At 47.2% G+C, this 7,335-nt stretch overlaps 1 pseudogene; it reads left to right on the forward strand.

The window, feature by feature from the left end:
• The first annotated feature begins 206 nt into the window (after positions 1-206).
• Positions 207-1,514, forward strand: LOC102432075 (annotated as a pseudogene).
• Positions 1,515-7,335: the final 5,821 nt, after the last annotated feature.

A 7,335-nucleotide genomic window follows, 5' to 3' on the forward strand; every position in this document is an offset into this window, starting at 1 on the left:
GGTGGTGGCCCAGGTTAGACCTCCAGCCCCGTGGGGGCCGTGGCAGCAGAGCATCCACAGGAAGCGTGGGTGGGTGCGCCGCCATCGCTGTGGGGAACCTCTGGGTCCGGCATTGCAGCTTTTCAGCAGAGGCATGGCGTTGGCCACCACCAGCAAGAAGATACGGAAGGAGGTCACCTGCTCCATCTGCCTGCCTGTGGCCACTCATGGAGGACACGGGCCCCGGCTACAGGGAAAAGCTCCACTTGCCCCAGTGCCGGGCTCCCTTCCAAGAGGAATGCACGAACCAGAAAGCATTCACGGCGAAGCAGATAGCCCAGTGGAATGAGAAGATAAAGGCTCAGAGACAGAAAATCCAGGTGATCTTCCAGAACCTGCACAGCTTCCTGAGGGAGGAGGAGAGGTCGTACCTGTGGAGACTGGAGAGCGAGAAAGAGCACGCTCTGCAGAGACAGAGGGCCAGTGAGGCCAACCTGGGGCAGCAGGGCCGGGAGCTCGAGAGCCACATCCTGGAGCTGGAGGAGCAATGCCAGGGCTCCGCCCAGAAGGTGCTGTAGGAGGTGAAGGGCGCCCTGAGCAGGAGCCAGGCTGTGCAGCTGGAGACGCCGGAGGCCCTGTCCTTGGATATTCAGTCCGAGTGCGAGGTCCCCGAGCTCTACTTTGACCTGAGGAGACAGTTGAAGAGCCATCAAAGACCCTGCGAGGGTGATCTCCCTCTGTCAGTATCTGTTTGGGATTTCTTGAACCATCTGACAGAGTGGTCTGGCAGTTTTGAAACTGACATGGAACAGTTTGCCCAGACCCCGAGTGGCCGGGTCTCCACGGACGAGGCTTTGCAAGAATTTGTGGACCTCATCTATCAACAGGCCACGTCCATGCCAAAGTTCCGCTGTGTGGGAGCTCACCTGTGTAGGTACCTGTCCTGTCACCTGACCAGTAGCTCAGAGGGGCAGCTTCTGCCAAGTGCTCCTTCGAAGATTACAGACTGAATATGACCTTAGAGATCAAGCTGCCAAGGAGGATGAAGCAACTCGGAGACAATTCCATGGGTTCGTGCTCTTTCAAGGAGAACTTTATCTTTCGCTGAAGATCAAAAGAGCAAAGGGACAGGTTCAAACAGCTATTCTTCAGCCTTTTCTTCAGGGGTTGTTGGACGCCGTCTTTTCTAACCCTGTGGACAATAATTTGTGCAGTAAAATTCCTGAAGTTGACAGGGCCGGCATTGGAAGATGTCTGGAAGGGACAAGGAACAAAGGACATGGACGAAGTTATCCAGAGGATTGAAAATATCGCCCTGTACGTGGCCTGCAGTGAAGACACGAAGCAGATGCTCTTGAAGCTTGGAGAGCTCCAGTCAAGTAACTGGGGGAGAGTCCATGCCCCCTCAACATTCAAGAGAAGCAACACCCGAAAATGATCCCAACTATTTTATGACAGAACCACCATTGGGTACAGCGGATGATGTTCCTCTCACTGCAGCTGATCCCGATGACCACGATTCATATCAGGAGTGACTTGAAGGCGGGAGAGGGAAGGACATATGTAACACTTTCAATAATAAAGATTTATTTATTTAAAAAAACTTACTAGGAATTATGAATTGTTAAACATAGATTTTTTTAAAAAATGTTTAAAACATCAGTAAAGCACCTATAACCCAGAAATATCAAAAATTTAGCTCTAGGAATATATCCTTTAAAATATCATCCTAAATGTCATGAAATGATGTGCACAAAGACATTTTCTACATGTTCTTTATAATAATGATAACCTAGAAACAACTTGAATGACCCTCAGTAGAGGAATATTTAAGTAAAGTACTGCCACATAATGACTAGTAATCAAGAATAGTCAATAACAAATATCAATTACTAATTATGTTTTACTGCCTAGTAAAAAGGTTAAATGACAATTGCATGTTCTGTAGACATAAAACTGTGTTTTTAAAGTTAACAAAAACCCACATACATAAAAAGTTACTAGAAGGATATACATAGAGTGATGATAATGTTTGGTAACAGCAATTGTACTGTTTTTATTTCTTTCATTTTTAAAACATTCCTAAACTTGTATTGTAAAAATACTTACATAATAAATTTGCCAGGAAAATACTAGTAAAACTAAAACAAGATGTGGAGAATACTCAACGTCCTGACAGATTCATAGAATTTCCAAAATGGACACAAGGCCAGAAATGGGTCTACAGATTAATGAAGGTCAGCCCAATGCCTGCACAGGCCGCCACCACGAGGAGAGAACCCACACCCAAATGAGAGCTGACAAACTGACAAGTAAGGGATCTTCCTTCCCAGGGAAACAACCCCAGGACTGAATCCAAACCTGGCTGGTACCTGCGTCCCATTTCATTCCCTAAGTCAGTGTCTGAACTGAACCCACTGCTGCACTGCAGTCTCACCAAAGCCTCTGTCCTCAGAAGACAGGGATGCAGTGACTATAGCAGAAGAGGTAAGAGATGAAAAGGACAAGTCTCACTTTCCCTGTGTGAAATCTCACAGCAATTTCTGGAAGGGACGCACTACTGCCTTTCATTTTCCCTAGGGAGCCTGACACAGGGACCAAGTCCTCGTCCCTCCGGAAAACTAACCGCCTCCCAGCTATGGAGATATAGTTTCCAAAACAAAATCCAGAACCTGTGAGTTTGACTCTGGGAATGGAATATGTGAAGTTGGAGCTGTTGTGAATAAACAGAACTTTTGCTTCACAGCAAATGGCCCTTCCTTATCCAGCGCTCAGAGTGCTTCCACAGAGTGCTACAAATCGAGAAATCCAGTAGCTGGATTTCTCCACACTCTTTAGATCATAAATGGACAAAAGAGTTTTTAATTACTTCTAGGTATGAAGACAACACCTAACGTAATATGGAGATGTCAAAATGGCAGTGCTTCTAAAACAACGGTTTGCATGGATGATGAGACAGACCATTTGAAATTAGAGTCGTGTAAGGAGATCCTGGCCAAGGAGTTGTGTTAGCCACAGCTGTCTCTGCAGAGCCATATGCTGTGAAGGGAGAAAGAACTCGGAGAGTCCTGCAATGCCTCTTTGGGGCCGAATCTCTAAGACAATATGTATGTTGTCAGGAGCGTTTACCCCACAGGGCTCTACCTTTTACATCCAGGGTTCTCCTACAAACAAGCTGTTCCCCCAAAAAATTCCTCTCTTAACCACTATCTGAGAAGCCAGCTAAGGTGTGTGTTCCTATGACTCAAGGCTTAGATCTTTCTTGGGATAGAAATCCTGTGGCTAGGGCACCAGCTTAAGCTGTCACTAGCTCCTTCCTGGTAAGTCCCAAAGCTTCCTGATTCAAGTGTTGCAAGAAGAAAGGAGGAGGTACAACCAGGACACCAATTGTCTCAGAGGGTTGTGGAGGGAGGATCACTGAGACACAAAGGGTCTGAACCTCACCACCATGTTGCTGGGACCAGCTCTCCCCACCTCCCTCATCGCTACCAGGGAGAGGATGGCTAGGCCTGCATCCATCACCCTCCTCTGTGGAGGTTCCATGCTGCTTCCTTCCCACCCCAAACATCTGGAGCAGGTCAGTGAAGATGAGTACAACCCCGCTTCCCAAAAAAATAGTTTGGGGAGGACTAAATGGTGGGACTGCAATCTTTTCCAGAGTCCTATGATCATATTATCTCAGACAAGTCTGAGGACACAAATCAACTAAGCTGATAGAAACTAAACTGTAAGGTCCCTGAGGGCAAGCCTCACACCTATTCACTCGCCACTGTCTGCCCAGTGCAGGCCTTGCAATGGAGGAGGGCCCCTCTCACCAGTTGTTGGATGGAAGAATGAGCCCTCTTGGCCTGCAGGGTTGAGTTCAGCTTCCCTGTCCTCTGTGGTCCCTGCACACCCTCCGGAAGCTGCTGGTGTTGGAGAAAATAGCTGGTCTTTGCAGAACAGCAGTCTGCTTCTCCCCCAAGGAGAGACCAAGTCTTCTTCTGGGGGTCACAGTAACTCAAGTACTGTAATGTGAAGCTACAGGGACAGGTTGATGGTACAGACCCCACCCCCAGCCCAAAATAAGACCTGCAGCCTTCCAAAGACAGAGGTGGCCCCGCCACAGCCCACCTCTCAAGACCGCCCCAGAAATGTCCCTGGGGTCTGGTCTCCCACTGTCTCTACAGCCTTCCCTGCAGCCATCAACCAGCACGCTACCTGCACTCTGCAAAGTTTACTTACCAAGATTCTTCCCTTTTCTGTGCTTTTCCTATTTTCTATAATAGGCCTGCACTGGTTTTGTAATGGGAAAAGCCCACTCTGTTTCTAATTGTTTTAAATAAATTCAAGTCTTTTAAGGTGAAAGAGAAACTTTGCTCCAGTCTTACTGCTGCTCAAGGCTGCGAATCCGGGGAGTTTATTTTGGTGCCGTGAACACCCACTCCTAAGTCCCATATGGCCTGTGCATAAGCAAATGCATTCTACTTGCCTAAAGGGCTACAGTTTCACTCTGCATTTCAAATATAAATATAGACTTGTCAGTTTTTGTGAGGGGGGGGGAACAACCTACTCAGGATCTATGACACAAACCCTTCTTTTCCCCCAAATTTCAGCCCTTGGACATGGAAATCATTTTTTTAAGGAACTGGCCATCTTTTATCTGAACTACTTTAGTCTTTCCTCGCAGAGCCATTTACAAATGTGTGAGCCACCCAGGGTTTGCTCTCAGCTCTCTCCTTATGCACCCGTCTTCCTTATGATGCTCCCTTCATTCTCACATTGGCACAACAGTGATCAAATGCCAACCACATGCCAGCCACTAGGCTAGGCTTGGGGATACAGCTAGGAACAAACAAACCAAAAACTGCCCTGCCCTGATAAAGCCCAGGTCAGAAAAAAAAAAAAAGGAATCTCCCAGGGATATTCAAACAGCACAGCAGGTGGCGGGGCAAGACTGGGTCTACCCAGAGGGTTGGGGAGCTGGGAGGAATCCTAACCTAAGAAGCTGAGTCTGCAAGGTAGGAATTTCAGGGCCAGTGGCTTCCTGGGAATGGCGCTGGGGACAGTGGGCCTCACACACATGCCAGGCTATCCCTCTAGGCCAGCCAAGCCCAGACTTACTCCCACCAAGCAAAGGCACCAAATTTTATTTTTAAAACCATTTACAATTTCTATTTCAAAGGCAATATCAAGCATCATGGGAAAACAGAATCTTGCTCGACTACTTAACACTAATTTTATAATTTAATTTTTATTTTATTAAATTACATGGGGGTGAGGGGAGAGCCATAAACATTTTCATTCTCAGTGCCTCCAAAACTACTCTTGATGTGGCCTTGGCCTCAGATCACTCTAGTTGTGGGTCACCTTCTGCTCTTCAATCTACAATTGACATACCCAACCACCGACACCAAAAACTTCCCTCTCCACCAGTCCAGACCACCTCCCAGTTTAAGCTTTGCCTTTGGTCTGGCCTGGGTGTCTGCAAGTCCACCAAAACTGAAATGAGGACCGCAAACCCGTTCCTCCTCCTCTAAGGAGTTTATAGCCAGGTTGTTTTCACTTGCGTGCAAATCTCAAATAAGCAGCTTGCCTAGAATAAATGTGGCCTTTAAAATATACACATAGCCACACGATTGCTCTCAGACTCTCTGCCTCAGCCCCTCTTCCTCCTGCAAACACCTTTCTCTCCTCCTGTTCTTCACACATGCTTTCTCCCCACTTCGTGCCACCCCCGCACCTGAGGCGCCACCCTGGGAGAGCAATCCTCTGCCCACTGCCCGCCCACCCGCAGCTACTCTCCAATTTCTCTCTGTCCTGCTGCAGTTGAACTTCTCAAGCCTGTGTGCTGCCTTCCTGGAGTCACCACCCCCTCCCTTCCCTCCTGCACACTAACTTCCCACGAAAACAAGGCCACCACTGTCACTATAAAATCACCAACGGCCTCTTAGTCATGAAATCACAGCACCTTTACTCAATCTCTAATATCTCTCTGATCATGCTGATGCTACCTCTAATCATGACATTAGCTACCATTTATTGAGCTATTAAGATGGTCCAGGTGGTATGCTAAGCCCTTTGTGTTCTTTACCTTATTTAATCTTCAACAATGCTATGAAACGGCAGTTACAGAGGGCCACTCCATTGAGAGGTGGGGTCTGTCTCCTTTCCTTTGACCAAGAGAATATAGCAGAAGTACAGGGGTGCCAGCTTCAAGAACTCAGCCTTAACAGACCGGCAGCCTCTACTCTCTGTCTCCTTCAACACCTGCTCTTGGAACTCTGAATTGCCATGATGGAGAGAGCACATGGAGAGGCCCCAAGACCTCCTGCAGAAGGGATGCCTGGCCAGCCCCAGGCCTTCAAGCCATCCCAACACAGGCCCCAGACCTTCTGAAGCAGAGACAAATTGTCCCCACCTGGCCCTGCCCAAATTGCAGATTCACAAATACAACGAATGAGTATGTCTTTCAAGTTGTGAGTAATAATAAGATGCAACATATAATAACAAGCAACAATAAATAACAAGCATAGGGATTATAATCACCATCCTTATTTTACAGCTGAGAAAATGGAGCCTCTAAGAGGTGTAGTTGCCCAAGGTAACACAGAGTCCTCTCAACCACTCAACCCCATCCCTGAATGAGGACTCTCCACTTTGAATCTTTCCCTCTTTTCAACCATTCTTTTTTCTTTTCTGGTGTGCTGCATTAAAGGGTAGTGATTTGGATGAAGATGAAGCAAGATAGTGCATGCAAAGTATTCAGCATGTCTGACATGTAATAAGCAGTGAATGAAAGTTTTGCAAATAAACACTGTTCTTACCCTTTTTAATTGCATACTGTCACTTAGCAATCTGACTCTAGTGGCAATGTAGGAACCAGTTCAAGTGCCTCTGCTGACCACTGTTGGGTAGCCACCTCCAGTCCCACTCTCAGCTAGATCCCTACCCTCCACTGCCAACCACCCATGGAACAGATCTCCTGAAGATGGTCAGTTCTCAGTGCACAGACAAGAGATTCCAAGCTGAAGGCATCAGCCCCCATCTTAGTCAGACTAGAGCCCTCCCATCTGACCCATTTCTTTGAGTAACAGTACCAATCTTCCTGTTTTCGTTCATAAAAAGAAGGCAAGTTGAGCTCTTACATCTTATTCAGCCCTGATATCTAGCCACCAGGTTTCTTTCATAGCTTCCTTTGTAAAGTCTATCAGGTAAGCCAGGGGTCGCTTATCTCAACTGTGTCCACTCAGATATCTGCGGTCAGCTTCTGGGGAGAGTTTTCTTGCTATTTGGTGGCCTTGTCTAAGAAATCCAGACTCACTTGGTTCTGTTCAGATCACTTCTCATTCTCCATCAAGCTGGCTTGGGCTTGAT

Source organism: Myotis lucifugus, unplaced genomic scaffold (assembly GCF_000147115.1).
Source record: "Myotis lucifugus unplaced genomic scaffold, Myoluc2.0 scaffold_39, whole genome shotgun sequence".
NCBI classification, from domain to species: Eukaryota; Metazoa; Chordata; class Mammalia; order Chiroptera; family Vespertilionidae; genus Myotis; species Myotis lucifugus.